General features: G+C 45.7%; 1 protein-coding gene and 1 pseudogene across 4 annotated transcripts in view; one reads left to right on the forward strand and one right to left on the reverse strand.

Annotated features, from left to right (window-relative positions):
- Positions 1-10,607, forward strand: part of LOC149863463 (uncharacterized) — a 56,387-nt pseudogene extending 45,780 nt beyond the window's left edge.
- The window catches only part of LRP8 (LDL receptor related protein 8), a 266,690-nt gene that overhangs the window by 152,056 nt on the left and 91,023 nt on the right, over positions 1-23,611 (reverse strand). The window lies entirely within an intron of this gene.

Below are 23,611 nucleotides of genomic sequence, written 5' to 3' on the forward strand. Positions count from 1 at the left end.
ATTGATTTTTGTGGCCCATGCCTAGCTTTTACATCCTTTCCATGTCCAATAAGCAGCTAATTGGAACAAGACCCAACATATTGTAAGGGGTTCATTTACCTGCCTCTCCACACCATTAGCAAAACCCTTTCACTTAGAAGATCCCAATGTTCCCATACTAGGCAGGAACTGCGTGACTAGACTCTTGAGACCCAACCCGTGATCTCCAGGTTGCTGAAAACTGGGCTATAAAACAGGCTCAGACAAGTTAACTGAAGCAGTTTGGTTAACCTAATGTAATTAAATTAGGAGGTTGGCACTCTTAATTCAGTTTATTCTTGGGTTTCTGTGAATTTATCTTATTTCAGTCGGGCTACAATTTACTCTGTTTCCCAGGATAAAAGATGCACTTGTGTATCAGACACACCTCTTCTCCCACATGCACTTTCCCTGGATGGCAGGTCCCCGAGGGGCAGTCCAAGGTATGCACAGGGAGGATGGCAGCGGGCTGGTACATCTCCCCTCCACAGCGCCCTGAGGACAGGCTTGGAGACACGTGCAGACTGTCTCTGGCATCTTCAGGCTCACCTTCAAGGCATAGGGGAGCTGTAGCAGCTGCCCTTCCCACAGCTTCAGCATATAAGACACAACGTACCTGAAGGGCTCCTTTTCTAGGGAAGGAAAGCCACACTTACTATACCAGAATATACAGTAAGGTGGAATCGATGCAAACCTGGTTTAAATTAAATTAAAACTCCATACAAAAAATGAAGGTTATGCATTAGTTTAAACTGATTTAAAAACCTGACTGAAGTTAAACCGATGCCGCTTCCATGAAATCAGACAGACGTTGGGAGACAGCCTCCGAGAAGAAGTGGGTAAGTACAGAAATATTACCGCAAAGAACAGATGAGGCTGTAGTAATAGGTTTTGTGGGAGAAAAGAAAAGGCAATTAATTATAACTGGCTACGAATATAGCACATCAGAGTAAAATATTGACAAAGCTGATGCCTGTTACCCTGTGTGAAATGCCAACTGGCACTATGCTCACGGAGACGCTAATTAAAATAAAACCCTTGAAATGTAACAAAAGTTTGATCACCGACCAAAGTCCAAGCTGCTCCTTCTCTACAAAGAACTACAGAGAAAAGGGATAATCTGACAGAGGCAGGAAAGAATATAACATGGTGTTTCTTTTTAAATAAGTGCTAGCCCCCGTTCTGGCACCCTTGTATTTGACAACTAATACTATTCAGACAGAACTGTCTTAGGGCTCTGGTGGCTCTTCATCTCAAACAGATAAAAACTCACAGGGGGGAAAAAACAATGGCCATGTCCCATTCATATGGGTACAACTATCCCTGGAAAAAAAAGACACTTGGTTTCCACAGAAGCAGCCCAGGAAGCAAATGGCTGTTCAGAGTCGCAGTTTGCTTCCCAGTGGCTCTCCTGCTTTGAGGATGGAGTACACTTTTTGGGCCAATCTTTTAGGCATCATGCACCATCCAACCTGCTATGCTGGGAGGCAGCCTGCTTCACCTGGATGGAGCCTGCTTCTCTACCTATGCTGCAGGAAGCCAGCGACAGTCCAGCCTGCTGTTCAGCCCTGTCTAGTTTCTTTGAGAATTCGCCCAGAAAATCTAGAGAATAGGCAGAAAAAGTGATGGGGGCTCGATGCTAGCATCCTCACTGCCGCTGCCACAACCGGGCTGCACCAGGGAGTGAGGAAATGTAAATGCTTGTGTAGGCAACTCTGAAATGTACTGCGGGTCCTCAGACGCTCGTGGGGTGAGCTCCAGTCAGCTCTGCCCCAGAGGGCACAACTCATACTTGAGCATGTTGGATTTGTTTCGAGGGCATACGTCCCTCAGCTCTGCTATGAAACATCCAAATGTTTGCATGGTACCGTACTACTGAAGAGCTTCTGAAGCCCCTGTTCAATGATGAGAGTCTGAGGGTGCTGGCACGTTGCTTGAGCAAAAGCTGAAGAAAATTCGGCATATTCCTACGTTAATGAGCATCCCATGTAAAAGCACCTATTGAGCACCCCACGCCTCACTCAGCTTCCATGACTCGAGACAGCGTAAGTGGGAGGTGCACTTTGAAGCCTTGCATTAGGTTATATCGACACAGCTCTCAATGCCTAATGAGGGGAAGCATCAAAAGTGGCACCTGCACAGCGAGGCTGACCAGAGCACGCGTCTAGTGCCCGGGCAAGGAGGGAAAACCACCTGGCTAGTTCTCAGGGCTGCTAGACCCTCTATCTTTCCTTCTTTACTCAGTTCCCAAACGTGCACAGCAGAGTTTCTCCATGCACTTTAGCTTCAATTCCCAATGTTGCTAGAGACTTGTGTAATCTCTGTCTTAGCTGAAAGCGCCCAGGGGCTAAAACCAATCAGTTATTAAAAGAAAATACAGCTGGCAGCCCTCCTCCTAACTAAAGACCTGTATGTGCCCGTGTGTCTGATCTGAACCTCTCAGCACAATTCGGTCTTCTTACTTCTAATGAGGAGTTGCATCCAGTAACAGCATTTCTGTTGTGGGCAGAAAAGTATTTCAGAATGCATCTTTCCAGGTCTTGTGCCTCAAGCCAACTACACACTGTATCAGCATCTGGATTAATTATGTACAAAGAACACGAGAGTTATGAAATCAAGCACTCAAATTGAGGAGATACCAAACTACCTACAAAACCTTTCCTGTAAAAGCTTCAATTCAGCCATGGCATGCAAATGTATAATTGATAGTCTTTAATTACATGGCCATATGCTATTTCCTCTTTTGGGTACTTGCCTCTTTTGCTGAATGGGGAATTCTTCAATATTGTTTTTTTTGCTCTCACATCCAATGTGTGTGCACAGATCTGATGTAACACACACTATCCAATACCAGGACAGCATGCAAGAGGATTAATTTCCTCATTACCTGTTGTTGATAGCATTCTCACCACAGTATCTCTGTGCTTCAGGACCATTGATAAATTCATCTTCACAACAGCTCTGTGAGATGGACGCTTTTAGGAGCAAAAGGAGAATCAGGGCACAGTGCCCAATGCCAACACTATCAGAAGCATCCACTAGTTCTGGATGCGCAACTTGCAGGTCTTCTGGTGCCTTTCAGGATACTTAGCATTTCATACCTTTACAGCCACTACAGTTATGAGTGTGCAATACTCACAGCAATGATGAGTGCTCAATACTTTTGCAAATCTAACCCTCGCATCTCATTGTGGTCACCATCTTAGAAAATGGAATAGATACAAAATCTGGTGGCCAAATGAAAAGCTTAGGTGAAGTGCCCTGCTTAGTATAACAGGAACTGTGGGATGGAGGGATGGCATCCAGGTCTTCAGGATGACAGCCAGCTTCTTAACCACAGCACTGTCTTTTCTCTCTTCTCATGTAATTCCTGCCCTGTCTACTACACACCTCCCAGCTTTTGTAACTAAAAAGCAGAAGTCCTGGGGACAAAAGCCTTATTGACTTCACAGCATTAATTCACTCCTGCAGATCAGTCTGCCCTCTGCACTGAACAGCAAGCACATGACCATGTAATTAAACATTTTATCATAATAACCAAATCAAGGTGGAACGGACATTAAGCCTAGTATTTCATAACTTTTGAGTGTTCAGTTTTGCAACTTGGATACACTTTCAGTGTAGATCGTTAGGGTGTATTTTGTATTTTTTTTCTCTTTAGTTCCATCCTGTGGGGTCACATAGGGCCATCAGTGTGGTCCAGACCTTCAGATCAAAGGCACATGCACCTCCCCTACCTGAACTCATTCAGCAAACGGTCAGGAGTACCAAGCTGTCACCCACTTTGTGGACCAGTCACCAGATGAGAGGAAGCACTTGGGCTGCAGGTTTCATGGCTCTTTGCTGACATCAAATGAACATAAAGGCCGTGTTCAGACGAGCGTGGCCATGCAGTATATGGCACTGCAAACACATCTGCGGCGCCACATACCACACATTCGCAGTTCTCCATGCTGCAAAGGTGCGCTGCCCATGCATGCACTGCTCTGCTTTTTTTTCCTGCAGGTTTTTTTGACCCCTGGATATCCAGGAGTGAAAAAAGCCTGCAAAAAAAGCAGAGCAATGCACCCACAGGCAGTGCATGCTACTCAAAAGCAGAGCCAGGCCACCCAGAGCCATGCTCCAGCTGCTGGCCAGGCTCTGCAGCCCCAGGACCCCAGGTAAGGCTGCTGGGGGGCAGCCCAGTGCTGGCCCCAGGCCCCCCGACCCCAGCCAGGTTAACTTGCTGTATGCCAAAGCGCATGTGCCATGGGCACTCTCCAGGGTGTGCTGCTGCTACTTCTCCTCAGGTTACCAAATGTCCACACTTGTCTGGATGTGGCCAAAAATGGGGATTCCTAGATTTCCTTCCAGGTTTGATAGGCAAGTGTGCCTACTGGTTATGGACCTTGCTACCCTAGTGCTCCTTGCCTCTTTCCCTCTTTCTGCTCTTATCTCTAACTTCCCTCCACTCCTGCCTTTTCTTATCCCATCTTCCCAGTCCCACATGTTAAACACCTTTTGCCCTACTGGCTTCCTCCCTTCCTCTGGTTCCTACAGTCATTCCCTCTCTATAGCAGACTCATAGATGTTAGGGTCAGAAGGGACCTTAGTAGGTCATCAAGTCCGACCCCCTGCACTAGGCAGGAAAGAGCGCTGGGGTCAGACGACCCCAGCTAGGTGCTATCCCCTCCCACAAGTTTTGTACCCCTCTGCATTACAGTGTGACTGGCTTCTCCTCCACACTGCCTGCATGCCACCAGTGAAAGCCCCAGCCAGAGACAAAGCTTATCTGTTCCTCCCACTGGCAGGTGCCCAGCCCATGCTTATGCCCTACCCACCTGAGTCGGTGGAAATTCTCCATCAAGGCTGCTCTGGGTGCATCCCAGAGGCCACTCTCAGACCCAGTGCAGGCTCAAGACTGGCATAGCATCTCTGGCAAATGTCTGGGTCTGAAGCAAACAGGGAGGGTGGCATGTGCTTTGGCCCTGTCCTTGCTGGGACCCACAGTTTCCTTGCTCAGTCCTAGTGACCGACGCTATAATAGCTGCCAGAAGCCAGGAGGACCAACAACAGGAGCCAGGCAGGGATCGATCATGCTCCATATGCACAAAAAGTCTCTGGAGACCTCAGCTCCCAAACCCCGCCAAGCCTCCATACAACACGTACAAACCAAGGTTTCTCAGCCAAATACTGGAAGGATGACAAGAGGCATCAGTTCAATCCCCTGGCCAAATTTCAAGTTCCTACTCAGCAGCATCAAAATCCAGGAACTTTTCAACAAAACAACAGTGGGATTATTTTTAAGACTGGGAAAGAGAAGGTATTTTTCTTCTTTTGACTTCATTCACAGTAACAGCGGAACCAAAAAAAAAGTCAGTCTGAAACAGTCCCAAGTATGGAAACTTTTGGTCAAAAAGTGAAAATAGTTAACATTTTGCCAAATCATGAACTACTAAAAGGAGTATCTTAAAAATGGAAAAGATCAAATGATTTTACTTGCAGTCAGCACTGCCAACAAGCTTTGATGAAACTAATGAGGAACTGGGTAACCTCACATACCACTGATAATTCAAAATGGAGGTGACTTCAGCTGCCCTCTCTGGCTACTGCACGGGAAGCCTCAAGATCACTTTATCTCAGCAAGGAATCCTATTATGCAAGCCTGTACACTGCATTACAAGGAGAATGCATTATACTCAAGTTAAATAAGTGCACCACTTCCTCATGATCAACAGGTCCACCCCTGAAAGGTGTCAAGGAGCCAAGCGACTTCAGCAGTTGTTGCGGGTTCCCAAAACACTCAGGGTTTGGTCCAGTCTTACTGCTGTGTGCTTGCCTTTGCTTTTTAAGTTGGCAGTAGGGATGCTCTCAGGAGACTGACTGGAACTATGTTTCAACAGAAGCGGCGAATTATCAACAGCATGCATGCCGAACTCAGGAGGGCTTTTGCCAAACAACAGAGCAGCTTTTTTGTAATAAGTCTTGCAGGCAAATTACATTGCTGCCTATATAACTGCATTATTCAGTATAAATCCGCAGGTGTTTTCATGCATACTGGGTATGCCATCATGATGCAAAGCTCACTGCACAGAAGTGACTGAGCCAGCTTGGGTACCAGACCAGCATTCCTGTGTTAGTGCAGTGCACTGGCAGGCTATTATACCTCTTCTCAGTAGGGTAATTGCCCCAGGCAAAGTGCTCTGCTAACTGCTTCTGGTATCCAAGATAGCTCAGGTATCTTTACCTAGTGCTGCATTGTGCTGTGTACCCAGACAGGGCAGCTTAGCACTCCAAGTGATCTCAAATACACCTGACATTTAAACTAATTTAAACAGTAATTTATTTAAGCTGGGAAGATTTATTACCACCCTTTTTTCCTGGGAAATCAACACCAGTGAAAGAGATAAGCATCTCCTGAACAGGTGCAAAATCTCAGTGTGTTTTTGATGACAAATTGGTACTCAAGGCACATATTAGCTAACTTATTAGATGCAAATTCATGTCTTTCAGCATAGGTAAGACGGTTTCATTAAAAGCTGTAAAGTGAAGGAGTTACTGATATACTGAATGTCTTTGTTTCCCGCTGGTGGGACGGATTCTGATACTTATGCCAGTCTAAAACCAGGGTCAGTGGACTTACACGGAAGTAAAAGGCATTACTTCAATTTGCAGTGACCATGAGCTTCACCAGCCCCATGGAAACTAGGTTAGGGAACCAAAAAAAGGAAAAAATTACGGTAAAAAAATATCAGCAGCAAGAAATCTGAATAATTCTTTGTTTTCACTTTCCATGGAGCAGATACAGCACACGATGACATGCTACTTGCTGTTTGCTAAGGACAGTGAAATCACATGAGAGAACAGAACGTGTCCCCTTAAGTATTTATCTATAATGTGTAAGGGAAAAAATCATTATCATGGGACGTTCGGTTTCAATGACATAAGCTAGAGGCCTCATACCACAAATATTTCAAATGTCCCAGAATTTCCAACATTAGAGATGACAGCTTCCTAACAAAATATGCTGAATCTAGCACAGGGGAATTTTCTGTTAGACTCTTCCCCTGAATGTTAAAGGAGAATTATCACAGAAGTAAAACATTAGTGGTTCCTTAACTGAAAGTGATCATAACTTGATTACATCTGTTATGAGCAAACACAATAAAGTGCTACCACTTTACACTTGGTGCTTCATAAGGGCCAATTTTACAGAGCTGGGAATGATTAAGAACATAATCAGCTGAAAGAGAAAGAGAAAAAGCAAAGCAAAAGGGGAAGCTGATAGCAATAAATATAAGATAAAAGCTAGGAATAGTGAAACACTGATAAAGGGAAGCAAGAGGACACATGGAAAAAAATCTCTGGGCAGGAAAATTAATGGTAGTAAGGAGTGCATTAAAGTAAAACTATAAAACAAATCTTAAATTGGTACAGGTCATAACTAGCTAAAATAGTAGAACGTAAATAGTGATACAGGACAGACAGAAGTGCTCAAACATTTTTTTTTCTTCTGGGAAATAAGTGAGATGATGTTGCCATGTCACATGAAGAGCAAGAAATACGTTCTATTTCACCCATAATTCAGGAAGACTTTAAACAGCTATGTTTTTAAGTCAGCAGATGCAGTTAACTTTTATCTAAGTTTAGAAGAGTTGGCCAAGGAGTACCATAACCCACTCATGCAAATTATCTCCAAGTCTTGAAATACTGCAGCAGTTCCAGAGCCCCAAAAGAAGGTTAACTTTGTACGAGTATTTAAATAAAAAATACTAGCCAGAATGGCACCACTAATTACAGATCTGTCAACCTAATACTAATCCCACCTGATGAAGGACTTGATAAACAAAAAAAATGAGGAAGGAAATAGAATTAATGTCAAGTAATATGGATTTATGAAAAACATATCCTGCCAATTTATCTGAGTATCTTTGTGGATGAGATTACACATTTAGTTGATAAAAGGTAATAAAAGCTGAATCCATTTACCGTATAAAAAGGAGGTTAATGGGTAATTTGATCACAGTCTACAAGCATCTATAGAGGAAACAAAAGTTCAATGACAGAAAGCTCCTCAATTCAGCAGACAAGCTTAAAACCAGATCCAGGAGTTGGGAGGGGAGGGTTGTTAAAGTTTGATAAATTCAGACTTGAAATAAAATGCACATTTTTTGTCCCTAATTATACTCTAAAATAAAACTTATCAATGGTTGGGGTTGATTCTCCACCACTAGAAGTCGTTAGCTGAAGATTAGGTAATTTTGTAAGAGATGCTCGCTATAGCAAAACAAGACTTAATTCAGAGCAGTCCTGTGATTGGTCTCATATAGGAAGCTGGAGGGGGTGATCTTATAAACGGCGCCTCTGGGAAATAGCTACGTCAGTGATTCGTACTGATCTCATCTCAGATCCTGAAGGCTGTGGACAGCCTACAAGCAAGCACACCAGGGCTGGGGGATGGGGGGACTACCGTCACTGCTGGCCCACTGAGCGACCTTTGCAAAGCCAGCAGGCCAAGGCACTTAAGGGAGCCCACCCTTGCCCCAGCCCTCGTACAATCTGTGGGCAAGGCAAGAGCCCCCAAGGGGACACTCACGTGCCTGTACACAAATCCCTGGAGCTTGGGGAATAAGCAGGAGGAGCTCGTCCTCCTCCTCAATGCAAATAGTTATGATGTCATAGGGATAACGGAGACCCGGTGGGACTCCACCCATGACTGGACCACGGGTATAGCTGGCTATACCCTGTACAGGAGGGAGCGAGTAGATAAAAAGGGGCAGGGGTGTAGCTCTCTATGTGAAGGAAAGCTACACATCCCTGGAAGCTGAGGATGGCAACCAGGGTGGACGGCTGGAGACCCTCTGGGTTAAAATTTGTGGGGAACACAGCACAGGGGACACAATGGTGGGAGTCTACTACAGACCTCCCACCCAAAGTCCTGAGCTTGACCAGAAGTTCGCCTGGGAGCTGGCTGAGGCCCCATGCTCCAGGACCATGGTTGTCATGGGTGACTTCAATTACCCGGACATCTCGTGGGAGGATCGCTCAGCAAACTCCGAGCGGTTGCAAAGCTTTCTCTCGTGTGTGGATGACCTCTACCTGACCCAAGAAGTCTATGGGCCAACGAGAGGCAAAGCGCTGCTTGACCTGGTACTGGCTACGGGGGACGACCTAATCGACGACCTAATGATCGATGGGAAAGCTGGGTGACAGCGACCACGAGCTGATCACCTTCACCATCCGCTGTAAAGCTGGCAAGTCAGTCAGCAACACAGAAGTCCTTGACTTCAGAAAAGCCGACTTTGACAAGCTCAAGAGGCTTGTCAGTGAGGCCCTATAGGATCGTGGCCCCAGGGAGAGGGGAGTTCAGGAAGAGTGGTTTCTCCTCAAGGGAGCAATCCTCAATGCACAAGCTAAGTCTATTCCATCTTGGAGGAAAGGCAGCAAGAAGGCACAGCAGCCCCCCTGGCTCTCCAGGGACCTAGCAGACCTCCTAAGACTAAAAAGCAAAGCCTACAAAGGATGGAGGACGGTATTAATCTCCAAGGAGGATTATTCTGCACTGGTCCAGTCCCGCAGGGAGCAAACCAGGAAAGCCAAGGCTGCAACTGAACTCCAACTAGCTTCGAGCATCAAGGACAACAAAAAGTCCTTTTTCAGATATGTGGGGAGCCGGAGGAAAAGCAAGGGCAACATTGGACCCCTGCTGAACCAGATGGGGCAACTGACAACTGACGCCCAGGAGAAAGCCAACCTATTAAATAGGTACTTTGCGTCAGTCCTTCATCAGTCCCATGGGACGCCCATGCCTGCTATGGGACAGGGAGATCCGGGTGATGGGGACCCCCTACCCTCCATAAATGCTGACCTCGTGAAGGAACACCTTGAGAAGCTGGATACCTTCAAGTCAGCCGGCCCTGACAATCTGCACCCCAGGGTACTCAAGGAGCTGGCAAGCGTCACAGCCCGCCCCTGGCACGGATCTTTGAAAACTCCTGGTGCTCTGGTGAAGTGCCTGAAGACTGGAAGAAGACCAATGTGGTGCCTTTCTCCAAGAAAGGGAGGAAAGTGGATCTGGCTAACTATAGGCCCATCAGCCTGACTTCTATCCCCAGGAAGATTTTAGAAAAGTTTATTAAAGAGGCCATCCTTAATGGACTGGCCAACACCAACATCCTAAGGGATAGCCTTAATGGACTGGCCAACACCAACATCCTAAGGGATAGCCAGCATGCATTTGTTGCTTTTGTCTTGCTTGACCAATCTCATTTCCTTTTACAACCAGGTGACCTACCGCCTGGGCAAGGGAGAAGAGATTGATGTCATATATCTTGACTTCAAAAAAGCCTTCGATCTGGTATCCCATGATCACCTCTTGGCAACACTGGCCAACTGTGGCCGTGGGTCCACCACTTTCCACTGGCTGGGAAACTGGCTCCGTGGTCAGACCCAGAGGGTACACCAACCCCTCCAGACGAGCCGCCACCGGACTGGTCCCCAAGGACACCACCGCCTTGAACCCCCCCGCTTCGCACCGAGAGGATATCGCTGCCACGGACGACCCTGCCCCACCCAAAGAGGACCCCCCGCGATCAGACTTTATGGACTGAGACGCTTTCTCCGAGCCACTTCCTCCAACATTGCGGACCACTGTAACGGGTATGTGTGTATCTATCTCCTTTCCCCCTCAACGTCACGACCCCCCCCCCCCCTTCCCCCTTCCCACATCCCCCTACCCCCGGGCTTAGTTGGCTAACATTATATTGTATGTAACCTAGTCGCGTTCCCCTCCTCTCCCCCATCCCTCGATTGTTAGCCCCTAGCTCGGGCGCTTTGTATTTCCATCTCAGCTTTGTCATCTTTTCTTTCTGGATTCCCCATCCAAAACATCTACTAATAAAAGTCAATTGATGGCAGTCACTCATCATGGTGTCCTGTGACCAGTAGGGTCCCCCGAGGCTCTGTCCTTGGACCCATATTGTTCAACATCTTCATTAATGATGTGGACATTGGAGTCAGGAGCAGACTGGCCAAGATCGCCGATGACACCAAACTTTGGGGCAAAGCATCCACACCAGAAGACAGGCGGGTGATCCAGGCTGACCTGGACAGGCTCAGCAACTGGGCAGACGAGAACCTGATGGTGTTTTACACCAAAAAATGCAAGGTTCTCCACCCTGGGAGGAAAAACCTGCAGCATCCTTATAGGCTCGGCAGTGCTACGCTGGCTAGCACTACAGAAAAAAGAGACTTGGGGGTCATCATTGACCACCAGATGAACATGAGCCTGCAATGCGATGCTGCGGCTAGTAAAGTGACCAAAACGCTGGCTTGCATCCATAGATGCTTCTCAAGCAAATCCCAGGGTGTCATTCTCCCCTTGTACTCGGCCTTGGTGAGGCCGCAGCTGGAGTACTGTGTCCAGTTTTGGGTTCCACAATTCAAAAAGGATGTGGAGAAGCTTGAGAGAGGCCGGAGAACAGCCATGAGCATGATCAGAGGTCAGGAAAACAGACCTTACGACAACAGGCTGAGAGCCATGGGACTCTTTAGTCTGGAAAAGCGCAGGCTCAGGGGTGATCTGGTGGTCACCTATAAGTTTATCAGGGGTGACCACCAGGATCTGGGGGAACGTTTGTTCACCAGAGCGCCCCAAGGGATGACGAGGTCGAACGGTCATAAACTACTGCGAGACCGTTTCAGGCTGGACATAAGGAAGAATTTCTTTACTGTCCAAGCCCCCAAGGTCTGGAACAGCCTGCCATTGGAGGTGGTTCAAGCACCTACATTGAACACCTTCAAGACCAAATTGGATGTTTATCTTGCTGGGATCCTGTGACCCCAGCTGACTTCCTGCCCTTTGGGCAGGGGGCTGGACTCGATGACCTTCCGAGGTCCCTTCCAGCCCTAATGTCTATGAAATCTATTTCTTCCAGTTGTATTTCTCTCTCTGTATACTATCTCACTTCTTATTACTATGGTAAATGTCAGAAGATTTCACCTGCTCCACTAGCAAACAGCGATTGCCACACAATAACCAGCTGGTGCCAACTCTGCTCTTAGTGGTTTTATAGCTTAAGCCCATCCAAAAGTGAGAGTAAATATCAAACAAATAATTCTGCTTCTGAACATGTTCCTTCACAGAAACACTGTGCACTGATTCCGGATAAGAGATGTCTCATCTAAGTGTAAAAGGGACAGTAGTTTTTCACTGAAAAAAACACATGCTAATGAACCTTTAATGCTGCCAATCCACTGTTATTAACCTTCTGGAACTATTATTAAAGCAATTAAATGAAAATTAAAAGTTATGTTGCTACTGCAGATGGATACTGGTATGAAAATGAATTGTAAAGCTTTAACCAAACTCTGCTTTTCATAAGCCATTAAGTATTGAGCTGCAATGTAGTCGCTATCAAAACTATTCAGGAACTGACCATTAGGAAAGGCCGCATCCAGCACTTTGACAGAGGCTCTGATTATTCCAGAACTGGCAAAACCAGACTCATTTAGCAACTCCCTGTTATTCGTACCAAGAAAACCTGTGAAACACTTTGGTGAGGGCGAGAGAACAAGCAGGGAAAACATTTCTAAGATCATCATACATGACAATTTTATGTGCAGCACTGTGTACCAAAGCATGGCACGCAGGGTCAATGCATTCGTTCAGACTTTATTCACATCACGGAACAGCCAAGCTAGACTGGGGAAGAGGTATGAACTCCTCCAAACAGACCATAAGCCCCTCCACAGGGAATCAGGAAGGCTGGCAAACCTAGTAGGTCTCCAAAGATAAATAAGTATCAAGGTCCAGACTTCGAATGAAAAAACCTTTTTAAAAAGGAGCACAGTACTTAGCATGAAAAGATCCCCTCTAAAATAGGTGGCTACAAAACTCTTCACATGTGCCAAAAACACAAAAGCAGGAACTGAATGTGCAGAATGAGGAGTCCTAGTCTGGGAAAGATTAGGATTAGATCCAAACTCAGACAACAGACCAGAGCATAACTAAGGGCCTACCAAAATTATGGCAAGACAAAGTGATTTTCACAGGCTGCTCATGGTGCAGATTTCACCGTCTTTTTGCTCCAGGAGGCCAATCTTTCCTCTTCAGACTGCAGCACTGCATCTGGCTTCTTAGGGGCTTGTACATGACACAACAGCTTAATTCTCCCTGGATTGAAGTGGTGGTTTTTAATAAACACCACTTCAATTTAGGGTGAAGTAAACCCCCGTGTCGTGTACATCTGTGTTGAAGCCTGATCCTTATCTGCCTCCCCAGCGGCGGAGAGGGGAGAAAAAGCAGCTGGAGGGCGGAGCAGTCCCTGAGCTGGGGGGAGGGGGTGGCTCGTCGCTTTTTTTTTTTCTTTCCCCCTTCTATGGAGCCTGCCTTCCCAGGCTGCTGCCAGGCTGTCTGCACGGTCTGCCTGCACAGCCCCTGAGCCGCACGGAGCCGGGTGCTTCCCTCTATGGCTGTAGGGTAGGAAACTAAAACTCCTTGGAGGTGTTTTATTTTGTAGTGCCCAAAGTCATTTGCCAAATCCCAAAGTAATTTAAGGAGCATTACATTGCTGAACGTGCTACAGCAGCTGGAATTAAATTTGCAATATGTCACCAAATGTGCAAACAACAATGCCATTAAAGTGGTGCAAAAGGCATTTAACCTGCTTTAACGTGTCATCTACAAACACCCTTATAAAACATGGTGCCAAAGCCCTTTTATTTTCCTGATGGGTGTCTTAGTGAGTCTAAGTCACTAGCTCAGCCTCTTGGTAGTAATCTTTCAAACCACGTGCTCTGTGGTTGCAGGGATTGTCACGCTTTCTTTGTATCCCAGTAAGCTTCTTATTTTTTTCCAGGTGATTCCGCACAAAATTGGAGGAACAACCATTTTTTTGTGGTGATCCTGGAAACTACCATTATTCAGTTTCCACGAAAACCACAAAACTGCAATTTAAGTAACCTGCTATACTTCAGGACCATCTGGCTCCTAGTGTTCAATGGCAAATAGGAAAGATGATCCACAACAGGAGGAAGCCACTGCATATTCACACCTGATGGGAATTCTGCAGGCGGTTCAACTCTCGGACACTTAGTATTACAAATAAGAACAATGGTTTTAGATTCTCCTCCAAAAGCCTTGGTTTTCAAAGCATCAGTTGAGCGCTGCATATTGGAGGCTCCTTCCTGTCTCCATTCAAGTCAATGGAGGTTTTGCCTGAATTCAGTGGGGAAAGGAAGAAGATAACTGCAGAGAAATATCACGTCTTCCACAAGCAAGACACCAACTATGCCAACGTGTTAGAGACCAGTGGGAGTTACATGAACCATGAAGTAAATCAGAAAGAGAAATGGGAAAGGAAAGGGATTGGGAACTAAACACATCTCTGATCAAACACAGAACTTTTATCCTCTCCCATAAAACAGATCTTCAGAGGAAAAATGCATACTTCTTATAACTTGACAATGACTTTGATTAAACATTCAGCTTCTCATCTCAAAGACCAAGGTAGGTCATGGCCATTCCATTCAGCCCTGTAATGGGTCTCCCTCCCCAGTGCCATCGTCTTAGTTATCCACACCTTATGTGGGGCGCCCCTGGAATCCTTCTGTCCCGCTCTAATCTCGCCTGCACGTCTTGTTGGAATTTATTATGAGAGCGGGAGACAGCCTATTCTGTTGGGTATGTTGGTGTCTCTCCTAGAATGGCCTGACCCCTTTTTATTTTAGCTAGGCCTCCTTGTCTGAACCCACCACACAGGGTTTGACTCCGAGGCTACAGCTTTTCCTTCAAGTGCCTGGAGGCTCATGGCCCCCTTTTCTGCTCCCTTTTGGAGCAAGGCCCCCCCACCCCAGCCCAGGGGCACGGGCGCCAGCTCCACAGTCAAAGGAGCCACTGGTTCAAAACCAGGGGCAACCCACCAGTCCTGACAACAACACAAAAAAACCCCATATATATATATATCCCTGCACACCCCCAACACCAGGCATTCACAGTTAGGGCGGCTAGGAGCTGGAACCAACTTCCTAGGGAAGTGGTGCTGGCTCCTACCCTGGGGGTCTTTAAGAAGAGGCTTGATGACTACCTGGCTGGACTCATTTGAGTCCAGTCTTTTTCTCCCGCCTGGGTGTGGGGTCAGGCTTGAAGATCTACAAGGTCCCTTCCGACCCGACTTCTATGATTTTATGATCCTTGGCCTTTTTAAGCTCGTCCTTCCAGTGCTGGGGTTAGTCTCGTCCCAAAAGGCTGCGCCCTCACTAGCACTGGGGTCTGTGCCCCTAAAAATGAGGCCTCCTCCGTCCCCTAATAGCCTCACCCAAACTTCTGGTTGTAAACAGCAAACAGAAAACTCACGCCCCTAGGCTATAACATAAATCTCTGCCAATCGGCAATAACATCATTCTTCCTGCCACACCAGGGTTGCTGTATGTTTGCCCAATCTCAGGCCGTACCTGCAGTCCGGCGTCTCCTCTTAGCTCAGTCTGGCAGAGCTCCTTCCACTCTGGCTGCCCGCGGGGAACTGCCTGCCTGGACTCAGCCCTGGGATTTAAATGGGAGCCAGGCCCTGCCCCTTCCGGTCAGCTGACTGCTGACAGGTATGAGTCACTAGCTCCTTCCAGTTGTTGTAGCAACCAGCACCTGGGCTCCTTCCTCATTGCTCCCAAGAGTAGCAGGCACCTTAGTGCCCTGCTACAAGCCCCAGTGTGGATCACTGAAGCTGTGAAGGAAAGGCGGCAGGCTGAAGCCTCTCATTTCCAAGGTGGTCGGCACACCCCATCTGCTGCTCTATTACGACTACCTTCACATTCACATTTACTGAATCCTCCTGTAAGGTCCTGTTTATGCTGCAAACCCTCGTAAGAGTGAGTGATCGTTGCTGAATCTAGCTCTCAGTTGCCTAGCAAGACCATCCTCTTCAGATCAAAGGCCCAAGAGACTCTGAGGCCAGACCCAAATGTGCAGGCACGTGCAATTTGTGGTGCCTCTTTGCAGCATCACACACTGCGTGTGTTGCATGTTAAACTATGTGCCATTTGTGGTGCTACTATCTCTGCTGCTGCAAACATGTGCCCCTTGCTCATGTGGACATGGCCTTACATTGCAAGGTGTTAAATGGATAACATGAAAGAATTCCTGGGGAAAATGTAGATAAAAACTACTTGTAGATGCACATAGTCCCTGCACATATAAATACTTCCACAGTTGAGGTGAAGGGTTTTCTTGCTGCTGGCCATATCCTGCTATTAAACTGTGCTGGGAATGCTCCAGTAATCTCTTTGCAACATGTGCAGAAATGTGCACAGCAGAAGATGGTATGAAATTACAGACACATTTTATCAGTGCTTGTTTGAGATATTCTCCGTAACTCATTAGCAGCTAGCATAACCATCCCCAACTCATGTTGCTAAAACCTTAAATCCCAAACCACAACTTCATGTTGGCAGCAATGACTGTAATTAAGGTTGCTTAACACTTGTCCTTACAAGACACACTCTGTCTTCAGTTGGTTATAATTTTGCCAAACTAAGCAGTACGGCTGAAAATTTTTTCATGCCTGGTCTATATCTCAGAGTGATTGTATTGTTTCTTTCTGATAAAGTTTTAGGGGGAAAAAATAGCTACTGCAGTCTACAGTCAGGGAAAATATTTTGCCTATGATAAAAATTCTTAAAACTATTTCTCATCTCTATTTTTCATATATCATAGAGAGAGTCACAAATATCTTCACAGATTAAAAAAGAGCAGAGTTCAGATCACAATGGTTTCTCATAGGATGCTATTCATAAATATTCAGATAACCACTGGGCATTCATAAAAATGCTAATTAATCCTGAAAGCTTTCCAAATTTGAGTATCAATAATTATTTATATAAAATCTATGCCAAAGCACATCCTTTGCTATTTACTGTTTTTCTCCCACTTGAAAACGTTTTAGTCAGGCAGTCAGACGGGAGACAACATTATGTGATGGAAGTGATCAAATCACAAAACTCACATAGTAAAAATGTGGGGTGGAAACCACGCAGACAATGCCCAAATTACATTTTAAAAGCCCTCAGACCATTTTGCAAATCCTTACAATCCACAGACATTAAAAAAAACAAGGTCAGTTTATGAAATATTCATCAGACAAAAAGGGAGATAAACCTAGGGTGAATATTTGCTACATATTCACGTAGCCCTGACATAATTTCCCTTTGTAAGACTTGAACTAGTCATCTCCAAAACTTTGGAGGCAGGACGCTAGAATAAGTGGCGGGCAGTAGTGGAAATGTGATTTGGTTTAGAGCAGAGTGCTCCAAACCAAGCTTTTAAACAAGGTGAAGGTTTTTGGAAGCAATGCAGCTCATTTCCAGTTGTTCCCATGTGGCATGAGCGCTCCCTCTGGCAATAGCCAACCATCACTGAAGGCTGGGGTGAGTGAAAAAATGCTCAAGAGTGGGAAAAACCAGGCAGATCAGCAGAAGGGGAAGAACAGACTTGAATAGAGGCAAGGTAAGATATTTTGAGTGGTCTTTGGGGACTGGAAGGATGGTCGAGTTAGGTTAGTTAGTCCAACTGGAAAAACAGCTTTGCATCCCAGTCTGATAACTAAGTTTCTCCCCGTGCAATAAAGATTCCCTGTTTCCTGCCTGAAGGGAAACAATCTTCACACATTGCAATGGAGAAAAATCTGGTCCACTTGGCTCCCGGTCCTGTCCTTGCCATGGGTGAAAAGGTACAGTGGGAGACGTCGCAGTCTGTTTCTCTCTGAATTCCTCGAGCAGATGAGAGTTTTCCAGGGCTTGCATTTCAACTCATGGGGAGACTGGCTCAGGGAACTTGCCCCATTATATGTACTCTCTCTCTCTCTCACACACGTATTTTCTCTCTGTGGACAAAACATTGGCTGCAAACATATGGAAGGACCCTGCTGGAGGCCAGAATTTAATGCTCTAGTTATTAACAACATTTTCAAGTAAAAAAAAAAAAAGAAAAACCCTAAATACCATGGCATGCAAAGACAAATGGCTGTAAAGCGACTCCCAGGTGTGACAGACGCCCTAAGGGTCAAATGAGAGAGCTAGTGATGCGTGCTGGACCCCACTACACTGGAGTATGCCACTAATATGATGCACAGCATGACCAGATACCCACATAAAGAGGATTAACTCACTCATTTTTAAGTGTGCTGATAGACTTCTGAATGATATTGGGATTTATTTTTAAATGTACAACATTTCTGAGCACCACAGATGTTTTTATCAACATGCAAAATTCAGCAGACCTGTCTTCCATAGTCCTTTCTGCCATCGTATAAGAAGGAAGCGTCTGGCTGATGCTCTCGGTTACTTTTCTCGTGACTGTATTTCTTGATTCAGCTGCCAGCATGCTTGCTCTCTGATGACTGGGTTTTAAGCTGGTACCCGCCGTTAATGAGAATGGCTAGTCTGGTTTATTGTAGCTCAGTTCAATGCAAACAGCCTACATCACAGAACAAAAAATGGCTGGATCACACAGCAGGATGTGCGGCTGCAGATCTTCCTCAACTAATTAATTTGGAAGACCTAAACACTTAGTGGAATGAAAAATAAGTCTCAAGTAGGTAGGAAAGGACTTTAAAAAAATGAAGCACTCACCAAGATTGCCTGTGCTTTCCCTACCTTTCAAAACAACACAACACAAAATCTGGTCTTACAAAAAAAGGAGCAGAAAAATAGTCCAGGGCATGTACTGTTAGGCTCTTTGCGCTGCTCTCAGGGGAAGGTAAGCTCACTACCTTTACACAAAACTGGGTCATTGCAGCTGTAGGATACAGAGGTGGAAAATAACCTAATTTATATTAAAAAGGCCTATGGGCGTCTCACCAATGAAGGACCATGCTTCAAGAATAAAGATGAGAAAGACAAGGTTGTTTTTCTTTTAAACACATAATGCTTCTTTCTAGATTGCTGGTGCTGCTCAAAGAGGGTATGATATAGCAGGAAGCCACGGCTGCCATCCTATACAATACCAGGTGTCAGCATCAACACTGCCTGCAAAGCATAGGTTAATTTTGGAAACTAAAGATACGGAGTGGCTATGGGATGAATTTGGCTATTTCTTCCTCTAAAGTGCACTGGTCTCCAACTGGGCTAAGCTCTGTTATTTTCCCTGCAATGTGATCCAGCCAGAAATCACTCTCAGATCAAGATAAAGCGGACCATGCTTCATGGTAAACTGGACCAGACCCACTGTCAGCCACGGCCTAGGCTAGGTCAAAGTGGGCTCGAATCTCTCTCTTGGCATTCAGAAGGCACTAAGCACCCTTTTATGTCCCCATAACATTGTACAGAGGTCTGCACAGAAAGGATGTCTGCAAGGCACGCTGCATTAGCTCTTTCCCCCTTTCTCACAATGACTGCCCCTTCCCTCCCCTGTGTCTCCCTGCTGCTCCCTTGGCAATATAGGGCCTGGGTACAATGGTGCCCGATACTGGTTTTCCCTCTGAATGAATCTGGACTATTGTGTGCAAGAACAGCCCAAGACTGAAGGTATCAAAGCCTCGAGGTACCAAAAATTAAAGGCTACATTAAAAAATATAGGCCTGAGTGGCTTGTCCAAGATGAGGAAAGAAAGCTGGCATTAGAAAACTGGCATTCTGGCTCCGAGGCTCACCCCAGCCAGCCGAGCCACACCTCTCTACTTAGAGCAGATCACTCGGGCAGATTCTTTTGGGAATTTATTTCCCTAAAAAAAGTGGAAGCTCTGCCCTCGCCCTACCCTCTCTGGATTTCTCAGCCCCTTGCAGTGGCCAGGTCTTTATTTTTGTCTGATAATTACTGCCTGTCACAGAAGTTACTTGCAGCTACAGAAGACAAATGACAGGCTGTGAAAGCAGCTAGGAACCACTGAATTTGTTCAACATCATTACATGGCATATATTTCATCCAGGAACTTAACTGGGCAGCTGCAATAAAAGAGTCAGACTCCCCCTTGGCCAGAAGATACTTGGAGCCCCGGGGGAATAATCATGAATAATGGCTACTGTGGAAGATGCCATCGCGGCTGCAACAAGTGCAAATTAGATACTAAGCAAAACTCTCTGTGTGTATCTGTCTGTTGGTGCAGCTTTTGCCTACCTTGCCTCTTCAGGTCTGACCCTGCTCTCATTTGCCCTGGGACAAAGCAGGAAGGGCTCCTGAGAAGCCCGTGGGGTCCATTCAAGTGAGACGGGAGTCCCACAGCAGGACTGCTCCAGTGCCAGCTGAGCTCTTCCACCCACAAAGTCTTAAACCGTTCGGGGTTTTAGCAGATCAAAGGCTAACCTACAGCAGGCAGAAGCCCTGCATCCTCTGGCCAAATGCAAGTGGAGGGTATAAGGTGGAGCATGTGAACTGGATTAGGAGGTCGTGATGGGAGCCGTTAACGTGCCAGGAACGGAGCAGTAAACTTTCGCTTGGACCGCTGCACTTTTAACTAAGTCTGGGAGACATTAAATGGGAAAAAGAGTTGCCATGGCAATGGGATAAGGAGAGGCATCTATGAGGTAAAGCGTTACCAGCCTCGAGTTAAAGCACTTGCAGTTGATTTTGTAAGACAACGGCTCCATTCACGTTCATCGCCGACCTCTCTCACGCACGCACCGGTTGTAATATCTGCTCATTTACATCTTTCACGAGTGTCAAGGGACACAGACACCAAACGGAGGGTGCCAGAGAGCCAATGCTTTACGGCTGAGTCCAGGCTCTTTTTTCTGCTATTATCTTTAATAGACTAATGCCCTGTTCTCCCAGCAACATATTAATCCAGCATGCACCGTACAATGCTTCCCTTTCATTCAATTCACCTGCACATCTGCTGCATTTGTCTCAGGGTTGAGGGTTATTACACACAGCATCAGTGTTTGTGATGTGTTAACACGCATGCCTTGTATTGCCAGCTGAAACAAAGAGCACATCTCTGGCTCTGGCTCAGAAAATCACTGCAACCCGGACCCAAACACATGCATTTTCCTTCCAACCCCACTGATGCAAATTTCCCTCCTATCCATTACCAACCAACTAATCCCATCACTGCATCTGGAATTTGGCTAATGGGCTCATAACGCTTGGACTCGGTGACATTTCTGTTACTGCGTACTGCATTTTTACATTGGATGCTGGCCTTCCCAACCTCAAAAATGTGCATCTACCGTACAAGTTATAGGACTCCAAATGACATCCAGACCAGAAACGTGGACCTGAATTAGCCAAATGTCTGTCTCTCTCAGGAGACGGAGAGAAGAAAAGCTCTCCTCCTTCATTCTGATATCAAGGGTTCATCCTGGTTTTCTCCAATTTTCAGTTAAAAAAGTAACCCCAAATCCACATTTTTCTGTAATTTAAATGAAACATTACTATATATACACATAGATACATACATATATATGTATGTGCATATATATGTATGTGCATATATGGTGGCGTTTCATATGTATGTATGTATGTATGTGCATATATATATGGTGGCGTTTCATATATATGTATGTATGTATGTGCATATATATATGGTGGCGTTTCATTTAAATCACAGAAAAATGTAGATTTGGGGTTACTTTTTTTTTTAAACCAAAAATTGGGGATTTTTTAAAATCAGAGAAAACCAGGATCCCTGCTCATCGTCAAATCAGTTCAAACAGAGAATGAAAGATGTGTACTTTAAAACCCTGCTACTCTTGTGTGGTAAACGAAAGTCTAGGCTCTCTCTCGGGGCAGTGCTTCATTCCCCGTAAAATAAGCAGGAGTAAGTGCAATGAATGGATTTGGGTGACAGCATAGTGAGTGAAACGGGAAACATTTCTACCCTTGGTTGTTAGGCGACAGATAAACTAGCCGCCCATGCAATGGAGGAAGAGAAGCATGGGGAATGAGTGAGAAAAGTTACCTCCCAGAGGAAGGCAAGATGGCAGCAGCCTGGGGAAACAGTAAGAAATGGTGGGCAATTTGCTTTAGCTGCTTCATATGGGACCCCTGGCTGGACCCCACAGAAATGAGTGCCATCCAGACAAACATACAGCAGAGGGAAGATTAAACACCAACTCAGCGGAGGGCTGGAAGTGCACCATCACATGCAGAACAGTGACGGGGGCCCAGAAGAGAAAACTGAGCCAGGCGCACCACCCATCTCCACATCATAATGCTCGCATACCTCCATCATCTCTTTGCAGGTTGCAGTGCACATACCCTGGCACCAGCGGGCTTGAAGTACAATGGGTAAATCTATTTCTCTCCAACAATTAAAATGACATGCAGATTGCTTCCAGCTCATGAAAATACAACACTTTCCTGGTTGCAACATAAGCAACATTTTGTTCTAAAGCTTAGGCTAAACAGAAGGCTTGACTTTCAACATGAGTTGTATTTAATCCCCTGAACATTTTTTCTATTTCCAAACAAATAAAGCCAGCAGCACAGGAAACATTAATCATTTCACAGTTTCACAACGTGTTGATTATTATAATTATGGCGGATGCTGCAACGCAAGATTTGAAAATTCCACAGGCATCATTTAAACGTAGAAGGTTTAAGTGCGAGAGATCCCCTCCCAACCCCCAGCCTTGCAAACTGTACTGCGAGCACAACCGGGGAAGCGAATCATTATCTCACCTCCAACCTTCCGGCAATTTGTTCAGTTCAGATCCATGCATGTAGGTACACACCGCTCCACCTGCACAGGAGACTCCTCTACTGTCTCCCAGATGATAAACTGGGGTTTCAAGTGGATACTATATTTTGCTTCCTTCCAGTGACAGGACACGACAGCAGCATATAGTGTTTGTGATAAGCAATGTGTTGAGCGCTTAGGAATCTTTCATTTGAACTGAGAAAGGTTAACTTTAAGAAACATTTGAAGTGCGAAAGGTTAAGGGTAAGAAAGCTTATTGCATTCTTAGGCTGTGGAACGGCAGACAGAGGAAGGGGAAGCAAGTGTCTTGCCACTTTCAAGTAGCCAAAAACCAGATGGCATCCCCTGCCATCTTATACAACTTATTCCTCTTTTAAATAGATACCCCAAATGTCTATTTTTTAAAATTTTATAAAGAATTTTGTTCAAAAATTATTTTCAACAAGTCTCAAAAATTGGGACAAGGTCTACAGCTGACTGCTTGTGGATACTGCACATACAAACAAAGAATAATTATTAGGTAAAAAATAATCTAGTTGTAGATCGACACATTGTGGCCAAGATGCTTCACATGAGCAAACCCTTCTATCTGCAAAGAATCCAGCCTAGGATAGGGACACATCACACATATATCTGCAGCTGCTTCAAAAAGGAAGCAGCGTACAGCAGCTCAGATCACGTCCGCACGATCCTGTCGTGGTACAAGTGAGCAGCATCATCCCAGCGATACAAGTCAGCAGCCTGATCCTGGATGAAGCAAGGTTAAGGTCAGAGCAGTCTTGCTGCGCTACAGAATCATGAAGATGTAGCACTTGGATCCTAACAGCTTGTATTGGTGACCTTCGTTATCCATTCAGGTGTTATATCGGTCTGCACCCAGAACAAATAAGAACCAAGCTCTGGAACAGCCTTCTCTGAACAGGAGTAGGGGCAAAGACCTAGCTATTTTCAAGGGATTAGAGAATGTGGTTGTCTACAATAGATCCC

The sequence above is a fragment of the Crocodylus siamensis genome, chromosome 5 (genome assembly GCF_052110815.1).
Source record: "Crocodylus siamensis isolate JL-2025a chromosome 5, ASM5211081v1, whole genome shotgun sequence".
In the NCBI taxonomy this organism is placed as follows: Eukaryota; Metazoa; Chordata; order Crocodylia; family Crocodylidae; genus Crocodylus; species Crocodylus siamensis.